The following is a 15,244-nucleotide window of genomic DNA, read 5'->3' as shown; positions in this document are numbered from 1 at the left end:
AAAACCAAGAAATTGATTCATATGAGACAGCTTAATGTCAATATGAAATGAAATGGAACCTATTTATTTTTTAATTACGCAGTTAAACCTTTCTTGATTTAAACAGTTAAATACTGTAGCTAGTTAGACATTATTTTAGATTACTGCTGTTGAAATCATGTTAATAGACATTTAAGTTGACACATTTATTTAATGATGTTAGCATTTGTGCTACTGATAAACAGCAATATTAGTAAATACAAACCAATAAAAAAATAAAAAAAAAATAATAAAAAAACAGCCCTAATCAAATGTAGCAACACATCAAAACATCAAAGCTTATTGGTTCATGTGTAGCATAACATTACTTAAAGGGATAGTTCACCCAAAAATGAAAATTGTATGTTTATCTGCTTACAAAGATGATACATTTTTTAAGACAAAAAAAGATTGGTCTGTGCAAAAAGTATTTCCAGTTAGAATGCAACAAACTTGTGTATATGACCGTAATTTGGACAACCAACTCAGTAAAACTGCAACACGCAAAACATTCGGGGCAGAAAGGATAGCTCCGACTATTTTGTCTCCACAAAATCGGACCAACAAGATGGAAAAGCTGCTGAATTTGTTCCACTGGCAGGTCATGGTTATTTTCATTTATTTAATTTTTTTTTCAGGAGACTAAAGTTTAGGTCACATAAACTAAATGGCTCTGCGGATGGTGTCATCATTGATTTATCACAACCATTCGCTGTATTGCTGCCATAGTTTGAACAAACTCCCCACCACAATCATCCCTTTAAATAGACTCCGAAGCCTATACTGCCTGATGGTTTTCTAGCTGGTGTACCTTTGGATAGTATAATAAAAAAGCCAACAACCATCTGTCACAGTATCCCTTAGTTTGGAAACTTAGTTTTTTTTTATTTGTACCATTGATTGTCATGGTTATTCATTTGATTATGTTCAGGTGTGTCATTATCACATGTTATCATACGTTTTATCTCTCCATCTTAAAAAACATTGCCAAGCTACGAAACATGTTTCCTGTTTCTGATGCAGAAAAGCTAGTTCATGCATTCATGACCTCTAGACTCGAATATTGTAATGCACTTCTAGGTGGTTGTCCTGCATCTTCAATAAACAAGCTACAGGTAGTCTATAATGCAGCTGCTAGAGTCCTTACCAGGTCAAGAAAATATGATCATATTACCCCAATTTTACAGTCTCTGCACTGGCTACCTATTAAGTTCCGTATCAGTTACAAAATATTATTACTTACCTATAAGGCCCTAAATGGTTTAGCTCCTGCATACCTTACTATTCTTCTACCACACTACAATCCATCACGCTCCCTAAGGTCACAAATCGCTGAACTTTTGGTATCTAGGATAGCAAAGTCCACTAAAGGAGGAAGAGCTTTTCCGCATTTGGCTCCCAAACTCTGGAATAGCCTTCCTGATAATGTTCAGGGTTCAGACACACTCTCTCTGTTTAAATCTAGATTAAAACACATCTCTTTGGCCAAGCATTCAGATAATGCATCTCATAATTTTGGATTGCAGTTATATCTGATCAAATGCACATTATTTTTCTTAGGTTTGGGTTAAACTAATTAATTTTACTTGGTTGGAACAGCAGCAATGCTAACTATGTCTCTATTTGTTTCTCTGTTTTGCCACATGATTTACACAAGCTACAGTCTGGATCCAGAACACCTGAGACGGGATGTGACCTCCTCAGAGGACCTCAGGTGATACTAACCCTGAAATAACATACAGAGATACCAAATTTTTCTTTAGTTGTGATTGCATTATATAATAATTGGTGTTAATAGTGTTTATCGTCTGTTTGATTACATCTTTAATTGATTTTTTCATACATTTCTGCCATATGCACATAAACTGACAGTCACCACTGATAAGCTACTACTAAATATTGTAGAAACTTAATTTTCTGTAAAGTTGCTTTGCAATGATTTGTATCGTAAAACGTGCTATACAAATAAACTTGAATTTTACGGGTTGAGACGGTGCTGAAGTGTTTTATTCCTTTCACCCCAGCAATTTGCACTACAGACATCTAAAATCTGTCTGCACTGTAGGCTACTGCACCTAGATATGGTGTACAGGTTTCTGCACTTTTGATAGTGTCTGGACCGCAGGCAGAAGGCAAAAGGGCCAACAAGTGCTAAGCATCTCTCGGGGAACTCCTTCAAGACTGTTGGAAGACCATTTCAGGTGACTACCTCTTGAAGCTCATCAAGAGAATGCCAAGAGTGTGCAAAGCAGTAATCAAAGCAAAAGGCTACTTTGAAGAACCTAGAATATGACATATTTTCAGTTGTTTCACACTTTTTTGTTATGTATATAATTACATATATAATTCCACATGTGTTAATTCATAGTTTTGATGACTTCAGTGTGACTCTACAATTTTCATAGTCATGAAAATAAAGAAAACTCTTTGAATGAGGTGTGTCCAAACTTTTGGGCTGTACTATATATATATATATAGTATATATATATATATATATATCACAAACCATATATATATATATAGTATATATATATATATATATATATATATATATATCACAAACCATATCCCTCAATCTCAAGGTTCTCCAGCAAAACCTTGCACCACCACCCCCTGAGATATGGCATGTTTATATATATATATATATATATATATATATATATATATATATAAACTATTTTAACAGCACATTAAGTCACAATTTAGACAATAATAATAATAATTTTCAAGTTAGGGGAATGAAAGAGAGCGGGATTACCTAGCCTAATTATTATACCCACAAAAGAGGGGGTAACCACACTTACTGAACTCACTATCAAACCATCTGAAGTGTGACTCCTGCTGAAAATGCTCCAAGCTGACAATGTCGTTAAATTTCTTGCATGTCAGAGACCAGCCTGTGGATTGCAGAGCAGCCATCTTCTAGAACTCCTCTGGTGAATGTCATCTGGCAACTATAGATATGAAATGATTTACTGGTAATACAGAGTCATTACAAGCCATTTTCATCAACATTAATGTGATTATGAACACATGCCTGTAAAATGTCAGGGGCCACTGTGCCATCCTGTGAAACCCTTGTGATCTACTGTATCCTGGGAGTGTAGTTACCGTCAAAAAGTCAAACATTACAAAAAATTATAATAATAAAAACAACCCAGATTGTTTATGAAATAGCTGCACATTTATACATACTATTGTTTACAAAAATATTACCAAAGTGCTGTGTCTCCTTTTCTTAGAGACATGAAAGACAGGTGGCAGACTTCCTTCCCCCATCTTCCTGTCCTCTGGTGTAAAATGTGCAAATCTTTGACCATGTCTGTAATTGACATTGACCAAATATTGACCAAATTCGTTCATCATGCTTTCCCACTTTGACAGTAGCATATTTAATGTACTACATTTCACAAACCATATCCCTCAATCTCAAGGTTCTCCAGCAAAACCTTGCACCACCACCCCCTGAGATATGGCATGTCATATTGAACATAAGAACAGTTGTAATGTAATTCACCACAATTGATATTAAACATTTTTTATGTTAACGTTAAGACTGCACTTACTATGGTAAAATCAAATGCTGCCTCCATAGTCATGTACCAGGCATACTGTAAAAACAGAAAAGGCTGTTTATTTTGCCATGTCTGTGTATGAGTAAAAATTCACCAAGAAAAATTCAAATTAAGTGCTCAGTAACAGCATTAATGGGCAAAAGTGACATGGTGTGGACGCAATGGATGTTCCATGGACATAAATAAAAATCCTGAAAAGGAGCTTGGGAACACCATAACCATGAATACTCCACAGTCAATGCCAGAACGTTGTAGGAGTAGCCCCTGTTTAAAGAGGCTAAAGAGGTTTCATAACACCGATTATGAAGAATTTACAATGGCTATCAACTTTATACATAATGTTCTTGTATATTTTGCATTTTTGGGGTAATAATCATTTACATGTAGGCCTGACTGTTCTTCCCATGGCCCAGGAATGAGCTTTTGTGCAACAGCCCTGATAAAAATCAAAACAGTGTTACGAGGAATACTTACAATTTAAATACACAGAGAGTATAATTCAGCTGGGGAACACAAACTGTTTCAGAAATGCAGAACATTCTGTGTTTGGTTGAACATGAAATGCCAACAATGCTTTCATCCTCTGAATGTGAGGAGGTACAATAACTATGCAGTTTGTCCAAGCAGCCTTGACAAGTCAGGGGAACATGACTGCCAAAATAGATCATCCTGTTGTAACCTCAAGATGTCTCGGTAGGGCTTGTGGCCAAAGCCTCGTTCCCACTGTGCATACAGTGAATTGAGGAACAGTATTCCTCTTCTGAGTGGCAGCATCACCTATGAGAATAGTCTTGGCAATGACAACTTGGCAACTTTTCATGACCCATTAAAATATACATTCCTGTAACTCGACTAACTCTTTTAAAAGCCTCAGACAGGCATTTCCCACCTGTGCATATGATTTAATTACATATTTTTTATTTTTATTTTTTTACTTTTTTACTGCATTAACAAACAAAACATTGAGTACTTTCACGTTTCAAAAAAATCTGTCACACACCACGGAGTCAATTTCCCTGTTTAGACCTAAAGATAACAGGTTCTGTTATCCTTAATAATAATTTCATGGACAGGCCTACCCTCATCCAGAACATAGCTGACCTACAAGTAAGAAAAAGCCAAAATAAATTCAAATTTAAAAGTAGCATTTAAAATAAATTAATAAATAAAATGATAGAACAATAAAACTGAAAAAAAAAATAGATACGTGTCAATGTCACATTTAAAAAGACTTTGACTTTTAGGGTGGCAACATGCATTTAAAATGTAAAGATTGCTGCACCTTCCATGCTAAACCTATCCCTGGAAGTGAATGAAAAGTTAAATGTGAAAACAAACCTCCTCATATGACTTTTTAACGTTATACAATGAACGATAAAGGCATATACATACAAAACGATTGTGTCCTTTCATTATTCACTTCGTTATTTTAACACAAGCCACCAAAACATAGGTTACACCTAGGCTAGCCGTTATTCAACATCAGCTAACATTGGCGAGACATCAACATTACTCGCCAGAAATTTTTTAATCCATCATGATTAATAATTTTGGCCATAATTTCATGCAAGCCCTGTGCGTATTGCTTGAACTGCTTGTTACTACAGCATCAGTTAACCATATTAGTGATTCTGAGATAATTACCTGAGTTCACTCATGGTGACGCCATCTTCTGTGTCCATATTATGTCAAGTGGAGGTGACATTTCCTGTTCGAGAGTGGAGCTCCACTCGCCCACGGTCTGCAGCTAGACCCATATCGGTGTGGCAGCCATCTTGGCCGGGGTCTCAGGCGTGGTAAAATTCGCATTTTAGGTGCTAAATATCACGTTATTGGGGTTACTTCAAAACGCAGACATGAAAAACAACCGCAGATTTGGCAACACTGGTTCAGGTGGCGCGGCAGTTACTACACAGAGCCATAGTCTACCAACAACTTACACAAAATCGCTTTCAAAAAGAATCGACAAAGACAAGACAAATCGACAAAGAATCGCCTGCGATTTTAAAATCTTTTCGATTTTGTGTAGATTGTCAGTGAATTACGGCTCTGTGTAATAAATGCCAACCAGTGTTGCCAAGTCTGTGGTTGTTATTCATGTCCGCGGGTTGAAGCAACAATACCAATAATGTGATATTTAGCCCCTAAAATGCAAATTTTACCAAGGCGACCCTGTCAAAAAACGTATATTTTAACCCCGGGAAGCAATTTTTATCGGGGAACCTCCTGGAAACAGGATTGGACTAATTTTGAGAAGCAACTGGGCAGGATTTGTTGTGAAAAACTTGGCAACCCTGATCTGAACACAAGTGCTGGAGATATACTTCTAATTACAGGAGTGTCTTTACTGATGAGATGCGCATGAAAATCGCATTCGATTTTTTGCACATCCCTAAAAACTGTTTTATAGATTACTTTTATGGTACTTCTATTTCATTTGAAATGTTGGACTGCATTGTATACACACACACACACACACACACACTCAATAAATAATAAATTGACAATAATAATACATGATAAAACATTTTCACCTTGACTCTACAGCCATCAAACTCAGCATGCACAGTGTATTTTGTATTCTAACATTGTTCATTTAACAGAACCTGAACTTAACGCCCGTTTTTGAAACTACAAAGAGTTGAGGAATGATTGAGAATTCTGGATATTCTGTCTCACAGTGACTTTTGCAATCAAATGATGAGTTCACTGCATGCAGTCTAGTTTAAACTGGCGTCTGGCCTTATAATATTCGCTTAATAAGCCCTGTTAGACTTTCCTTGTGTCTGCTAAATGACTGCTACTGTAAAACATACTATCAGCTCTATAGACCCTGTCATTACATGGATCATGAACAGGTTTTAGTGTGAATAAAGAAACCAGGTTGATCTGAAGGAGCACATTCATTTATGAATACAGCCAAAATTTAATTCACTACGTGCTTTCCTTTTTGATACGTTAATTAAACATATTTTGAAGTACTTTCAATTATACTTTAAAAAAAATTACTTTACTCTTTTTTTTTTTACTTAATGAGAAAAAAATAAATAAATAATTGAAGACAAAACAGATTTAAAAAATTACCAATTTGTTAGTTATCTCATAATCAGTGTTGGGCAAGTTTCTCTGAAAATGTAATCAAATTACTGATTACTGATTACTCCTTTTAAAAGTAATCACGTTACTATTCTGATTACTTTATTACAACAATAATTATTAATTAGTTACATTACTAGTTACACTACTTTTTTTCTCTATGAAATTTATGAAATCCCAGCATACACGCTCCCTATAAATATTTGTTATTAAAGCATCAACATTCACAGAACACTGTTATTTTTAACTAAAACAAGCGGCTGCTGCGCGCATGGTTTGGCAGAATGCAGCAAAGATCACTGCATTTATAATCTCTAAAATACATCTCAGTTCATCGCAATCTCACAAATCTCTGTTATAAATATATGCATAATTACTATTTCAAAATGTCTTCAATTCGTGTGTTATAATGAGAAGAAATGCTCAATGAGTCTCTGCACTCTCCTATCAAGTCTTGTCCAACGCGTTGCACTCTGTTGCGTCGGGTCTCACAGGGGAAGGTTTCTAATCCACTGGCACTTGACTTGACAGTGCGTGTGCTACATCCTTTTTACAATCTCTAGATTATAAAATACTGCATTCTGTCAGCAATGTAACGCAGCAGTAACGCATAGAGACCTCGGCTTGTAACTATACTCTAATTACTATTCTGAAAATATAGCTCTGTTCCCAAAAAAATAATCAAATCACAGTAACTAAGTAATGCGTTACTGCCCAACACTGCTTATAATCCATTACAGTTGTAGTGATTTTCAGATGTTAGGTAGCTTCACACGGGGTACCACTAAATTTATTACTGAAAAAAGTACTGTGGCACTACCAGTGTAATTACTTTGGGGTTAAATATTAATATTAATATTTAGTTTTGGTCATACTATTTTATGGGGTACCAGCCAGGAATTGCACCTTGCTCAAGGGTCTCACCTCCCACCTCTCATTCACTCCAACCTACAATCTCCACCGGACCTGAGACTCAAACCCATGACCATTGGGTTACAAGTCTGACTCTCTAACCATTAGGACATTACTGTAAAGCAGTTGATTTTTAATGAACCTTTAATGTAAGTAAAAATCACAAAACATCTCTGAACATCTTGCATCTTAAAATAAATGAAGAAGTTCCTTAAAATTTCATCTTTTGTCATTGCATGTAATGAAATCATGGATTAGTAAAATTTTGCTTAACAAATATGTTTCATCGAAATGGTTTTACATTTTGCCTTTGCTTCTCTGATAGTAAATAATAATAATAATAATAAATAAATAAATTAAACAAAATAAAACATAAAAAAAAAATAAAACATACAGATTTGAGTCCACTCACCTGGTCAATGTCCTGTCAAAGCTGTCCTTTCCCCATGTGGACCCAGGCCATATTTCTGCAGCAAAACAAATGTCTGCCCACTGGACATGAGCTCGTGTTGACTCATGCAAACAAATTCAAACACAAGGTCACAAAGCCATGACAGAAAACATAAGGCACAATGTGCACAGAGTTCAATTTTGTGAATTTCTGAAAAAAGAAAAAAAAAAGTGCATGCTGCAGATTATCCTGTCAAGGACTGAATGTCTCTCTGCCATAGACACACATAAGCTATGTTGTGTTTAAAACAGTGAAAGCACCCACTCACTGCAGGACCAAAGCCAATGCCGCATTTTAGATTATAATTATTATTGGTTGTAAAACACATTACATAATCAAATGTAAACAACACCCTTTAAAGAACATTAGAAAATTCAATATCCATATAATAACATTAGTAAACAGAAAGCCTTTTGATAATATAAAATTTGTGATCCTAATGTCACTGTACAAATGCACAGACAAAGAACAATGAAGATCTGTAAAAAAAATGCCCATAAAAAGTGTGTGGAAATGAGAAAAGCAAGAATTATGGAGGGGGAAGAGTAGGACATTTTTCTGTAGCGATATTAGCATGAAACAGTAAATCCAGAGGGAGGACATTGCATCCAGTCTCTGATAGAGGGACAGTGTGGACTGATAGTTCTGTCTCTGCATCACGGAGAAAAACTTCTTATCCTGAAGTATGATGTTTAGTTATATTAGCATGACCAGCCTAAGATTTGTTTTCCATTTACAGTCAGAAAACACACACATCTAGGGCAAAAAACTTGATGGACTGACATGTTTTCAACCATGTCTGGAATTAAAGTGGTTTTGATTTTCAATCAGATGCAAAAAAAACAAAACAAAAAAAAAAACTTGTTTTTCACAAAACAACAACGACAACAACAAAAAAAACGTACTCGGTTACTAAACGTAACCTCGGTTCTCTCTAGAAGAGCGAACGAGTACTGCGTCTTAGCTAAGACGCTACGGGAAAAGTCTCTTTTCACGAAATACTGAAGCAAAAAATTATCCTTAATTTTGTATTTTTGTAAAGCGCATTTGCAGCAGTACACAGCCATAGGCGAGACGGCTCGTTCACTCATTGGCTTGTTCTGCGGCAACTGCACAGCCTATCGAGCGCAGGCTGATGCAACATCAGACCAATAAGGGCGCTTCGCGCCCTTCTTGCCACTTCCCGCCGAAACGGGTGTGGCTCAACCTATAAAAGGAGCTCGAAAAGGCTGACTCACCTGATTTATTTCATCGCCGAAGCGAACCAGAGTGAATCGTACGCACGGCAGAGAACGCAGTACTCGTTCGCTCTTCTAGAGAGAACCGAGGTTACGTTTAGTAACCGAGTACGTTCTCTTACGAGAGCTCTCTCGTACTGCGTCTTAGCTAAGACGCTACGGGAACCCGATGTAAAACGCCGTGCGCGCAGGGATCACACACCAATAAACCTGAAGCAACGCACAGGATTTACAGTGCACAGTCACCTGAGGGACTCACAGAGAATCCGGGACAGAAAAGGGGGAAAGCCCTCCGTCCCATATCTAGCAGCATCCGTAGATGCGGCAATATGACATCACACAGCCGAGGCAAGGCCTGACCAATGTGGCAATGCGGGTCTTACGCAATACTGCCCATATAACAGTCGGCAGCGCATAGCGCTCATGAACTCAGAATTCCCCTCAGGGCCCTGATTCTTCTAAACCGACAGCAGCCTTGCTTGCAAGGCGGGAACCTCCAGGTTATAGAACCTGATAAATGTAGACGGCGAGGCCCAACCAGCCACCATACATATATCCTGCAAGGAGATCCAGGTAGACCACGCCCACGAAAGGCAGCAGAGCGAGACACATAAGCTCTTAAAACCCTGACAGGGCAAAGAAGACTCGAGTCTCCATCCTCCCCTGACACCGGCAGGGCAGACAGGGCAATAACCTGAGCCCGAAACGGTGTGTTGAGGGATTTCGGCACATAACCGTGCCTAGGTTTGAGTATGACCCTTGAGTCATTGGGCCCAAACTCCAAGCACGACTGGCTCACCGAGAGCGCGTGCAAATCACCCACACGCTTCACAGAAGCGAGAGCCAACAAGAATACTAACTTGAACGACAGATGCTGAAGGCTAACCGATTGGATAGGCTCAAAAGGGGGACCCTTCAAGGCCTCCAAAACCGCCGCGAGGTCCCACATAGGGACTGATGGAGGTCTGGGAGGATTCAGCCTCCTAGCTCCTCTGAGGAACCGGATGACTAAATCGTTCCTTCCTATTGACTGACCGGACACCGTTTCAGAAAACGCCGCGATGGCCGCCACATAAACTTTGAGCGTGGATGGGGCTCTGCCCTTATCCAACAGTTCCTGTAGGAAGGAGAGGACCTCCGTCACCTCACAACTAAGGGGTGAATAACCTCAAGCTGTGCACCAGCTGGAGAACACCGACCACTTCGAGGCATACAGACGTCGTGTCGACGGAGCTCTAGCCTGAGTGATGGTATTTAGCACTCCCACTGCGAGATCAGCGGGTAACCGTTGAGTGCCCATACATGGAGGGACCACAACTCCGGTTGAGGGTGCCAAATCGAGCCCTTGGCCTGCGAGAGGAGATCTCTCCTCAACGGTACCGGCCACGGGGCGACAACTGCTAATTGCATCAAATCTGGGAACCATGGTCGGTTCTTCCAAAGAGGTGCCACAAGCAGTATTGAACATCTCGTTTCTCTCACCCGTTCTATCACCTGCGGAAGGAGGGAGACGGGAGGGAACGCATAAAGCGGGCAGCACGGCCATTTCCGTAACAGCGCGCTTTCGTTCTTGGAAAAGAACGCGGGCAGTGAGTGTTTTCGTGGGACGCAAAGAGGTCCACCTCCGCCATGCCAAATCTCTCCCAAAACAGCCGGACTGTTTGCCTCTGGACAGCCTGTCTGGACCCAGATTCTGCAGTCCAGGCACATGCACTGCTCTCAGCGAGCGCACGTTGCGTTGAGCCCAAATCAGGAGGCGTTCCGTCAGCCTGCACAGGTTTCGGGACCCGAGACCGCCCTGGCGATTTATGTAGGACACCACGGACATGTTGTCCGAACGGACTACGACGTGGTGATCCTTGATATGGGGACAAAAGCGCGTCAGCGCGTTCTCCACTGCCAGCATTTCCAGGCAGTTGATATGATGGAGCTTTTCCCGTTCTGACCATACTCCAAAGAACGGTCTGCCTTCGAGCAGCGCTCCCCATCCCGAAGTGGAGGCGTCCATCGACACCATTTTCACACTCGGGGAAGTCCCCAGGCTTACACCTGATCGGTACCAGCCGTTCTCTGTCCAAGGTGCTAGAGCCGCAACACAGCTCTGATCGACCTTGAAATGCAGCCGGCCAGATGCCCACACTCTGCGCTGCACCCGAGCATTCAGCCAGAACTGCAGGGGGCGCATGCGGAGCAGGGCCCAGCCGCAGAACTGGAGATGCTGAGGCCATGAGACTCAGCATCTTTTGACAGTTTTTGAGCGACACAGTCGCGCCACAACGGAAAGAACTCGCAGCGCGCTGAATGCCCATCGTGCGCTGTGGTGACAGTCGCGCCGTCATGGAACACGAGTTCAGAACTATACCCAGAAACAGGATCGTCTGACTGGGGTTCAGCGAACTCTTCGCCCAATTGACACTGAGGCCGAGCTTCTCGAGGTGATCGAGTAAAACGGCCCTGTGGTCCACGAGCTCCGCTCGTGATCGGGCCAGAACCAGCCAGTCGTCCAACTAATTCAGCACTCTTATGCCTCTGAGTCTGAGAGGAGCGAGCGCTGCATCCATGCACCTCGTAAACGTACGAGGAGCTACGAACAAGCCGAATGGCAGGACTGCAAACTGGTATGCCTGGCCCTCGAAGGCGAATCTCAAAAACCGCCTGTGGTTTGACGCTATCTGTATTTGAAAATACGCGTCCTTCAGATCTATTGACATGAACCAGTCCCCTCTGCGAATCTGCGCGAGGAGCTTCCTGGTCGTGAGCATTTTGAAACTGCGTTTCATCAATGCCTTGTTCAGCTGTCTTAGATCCAGTATGGGCCTGAGACCCCCGTCTGTCTTGGGCACCAGAAAGTATCTGTAAAGTTTTGATATTTCGGCCCGAAGTATGTGTGCTACTTCTGTTTTGACCGTAGTTTCGACGGGCGCTGAAAAGCGCGGTGGGCGTCAAGAAAACTGTAGCGAGTAGCCTCTCTTTATAATGCCTAGCACCCAATCCGAAACCCCTGGAAGCGCTGACCATGCATCTGCATGAATGCATGAGCTTGAGGAAGAGCGCTCATCCGGAAGATAGCTACCATCCAGCCGGGAAAGTGAAGGGGGCGCTGGTGCAGACCACTCGAGGCCGAGACTCGCCGCGGCCAACGAGAGTACACGCATCAGCTCCTTATCGATATCCCCCCGTCTGCTGGGCCTCTGAGCAGCGGGCGCGAGATCCACAGAGCTCGCCCAACCCTCACTGCCCGAAGCAAGCAGAGAGCACGTGTCTTCTTCCTCCGACGCGGGCCTGAGATCCACTTCCTCCGATGACGCGTCGGCAAGCAGCGGACGCTGAGCATCGGGAAGCGATGCAGGGGAGACCGGCGAAGCGGAGGGAACCGGCGAGCTCGGCCGAGCTGGAGGCGGTTCTGGTAGGCGCTGCGAGCGGCGCTTCTTACGGCGCTGCGGCGCAGCGGATGATGCAGGCTTCGAGAAGGATGCCAGGCGAGTCCTCAGAGTCACCATAGGCATCAACTAGCAATGAGGGCATCCACCATCAGCGAGCACGAGCGCTGCATGGTCTTCACCCAGACAGGAGACGCAGATGACGTGACGATCTCCTTCGCTGAGCGGGGTTCTGCACGAGCCGCACGAAGGCATCTTTAAAAAGACGCAGCTCTTTTGTGAATGTGCGTCGCAGGGCGAACACACACACAGAATATTACAGAACAAGGATTGTAAAGGATATGGACGCCGGATAGCGCAGCAGGAACGGCAGTGGAAGGCGGCGGTGCCAGCGGCTTCAGGATGGCTCGTCCTGCTGATATGCTCTTCCAGACGGCGCTTGCTTCCTCGTGATCCAGCGATGCGTGAGCTTCGCTGAAGAGATGAAAAATCAGGTGAGTCAGCCTTTTCGAGCTCCTTTTATAGGTTGAGCCACACCTGTTTCGGCGGGAAGTGGCAAGAAGGGTGCGAAGCGCCCTTATTGGTCTGATGTTGCATCAGCCTGCGCTCGATAGGCCTTGCAGTTGCCGCAGAACAAGCCAATGAGCGAACGAGCCGTCTCGCCTATGGCTGTGTACTGCTGCAAATGCGCTTTACAAAAATACAAAATTAAGGATAATTTTTTGCTTCAGTATTTCGTGAAAAGAGACTTTTCCCGTAGCGTCTTAGCTAAGACACAGTACGAGAGAGCTCTCGTAAGAGAACCTATGTATTTGTTTATTTCTTTATTAAACTGTTGTTGTATAATATAAAATAAGTGCAATTATCCAGACTTCTGTTTATTTTTTAGATGTTTAGATAATGTAATGAATAAAACACATTGCTTACAGTATGTTATTATTTATTGCTCTTATCAAAAAAAAAAAAGTGTTGAATAACTGTTATTTATGTATGTGTGTGGTACCCATGAGGAACGGACAACTACCAATACACAGAATAATTTGTGTTTATGTGTGTGTGGTTTTGCTGCTAGAAGGATTTTGGCCATTCATATTCCAATTTATGTCAAGAAGATGACAGGAGTATAAAAGAATGATGAGCAGATTGCTGCTTCGGAAACTGATAATGTCAGTAGCCCTGACACCTAGAAGCCCAGAGCTTCCAAACCAGTAAGACCTCCATTTATCTTCGGAACACAGTTTAAGATATTTGAGATTTAGTCCGGGAGTTCTCAGTCCCTTCATTGAAACTGTGTGTACGGTATACTGTCCATGTCCAGAAAGGTAGAAAAACATCATCAAAGTAGTCCATGTGACATCAGAGGGTCAGTTAGAATTTTTTGAAGCATCGAAAATACATTTTGGTACAAAAATAGCAAACACTACGACTTTATTCCCCATTGTTCATTATCTGCCTCGGTTCGGTGTTCATCTTCAGTTCTCTCTTCACAGCAGTTCAGTCAGTGATCTATTTGAGTAAATTAATTACTCCGGGATATTGGTTTGTTTGAACTCAGAGGGAGTGTGTGTCAGCCACATTAAAAAAGTTAACAGCTTAAGTCATTTGTGGATTAATGTGTATTGGAGACGCGAACCGTTTCAAACGATTCAGTTCGATTTGGTGAACTGGTTCAAAAAGACCCGGTTTCATCGAATGATTCGATCGCCAACCGGATATCACAAACTTCTTTGTTTTGAACTCTCACAACAGAGACAAAAGAGAAGACAATGCTGTATAAAGTTGTAGTTGTTGCTATTTTTGGACCAAAATTTATTTTCGATGCTTCAAAAAATTCTAACTGACTCTCTGATGTCACATGGACTACTTTGATGATGTTTTTCTTACCTTTCTGGACATGGACAGTATACCATACACACAGTTTCAATGGAGGGACTGAGAGCTCTCGGACTAAATCTAAAATATCTTATACTGTGTTCCGAAGATAAACAGAGGTCTCACGGGTTTGGAACGACATGAGGGTGTGTTATTAATTACATATTTTCTATTATTGGGTGAACTAACCCTTTAAGATCAAAGTACACACCACAAAACATAGTTTAAAACCATCTAAACTCTGATATATTATCCAAACACTTGGATTGTAAAATATATAAAACGTATTTGACCATACAGAAACAAGCAATTACTGAGTTAGGACTGTCTTTTTATATATATATGTCTTTTTATATATATATTATATATATATATATACGGACATGTTGTCCGAACGGACTACGACGTGGTGATCCTTGATATGGGGACAAAAGCGCGTCAGCGCGTTCTCCACTGCCAGCATTTCCAGGCAGTTGATATGATGGAGCTTTTCCCGTTCTGACCATACTCCAAAGAACGGTCTGCCTTCGAGCAGCGCTCCCCATCCCGAAGTGGAGGCGTCCATCGACACCATTTTCACACTCGGGGAAGTCCCCAGGCTTACACCTGATCGGTACCAGCCGTTCTCTGTCCAAGGTGCTAGAGCCGCAACACAGCTCTGATCGACCTTGAAATGCAGCCGGCCAGATGCCCACACTCTGC

This window comes from Carassius carassius, chromosome 41 (genome assembly GCF_963082965.1).
Source record: "Carassius carassius chromosome 41, fCarCar2.1, whole genome shotgun sequence".
In the NCBI taxonomy this organism is placed as follows: domain Eukaryota; kingdom Metazoa; phylum Chordata; class Actinopteri; order Cypriniformes; family Cyprinidae; genus Carassius; species Carassius carassius.
The sequence above is the reverse complement of the archived record's forward strand: the minus strand, read 5'-3'. Positions refer to the sequence as shown.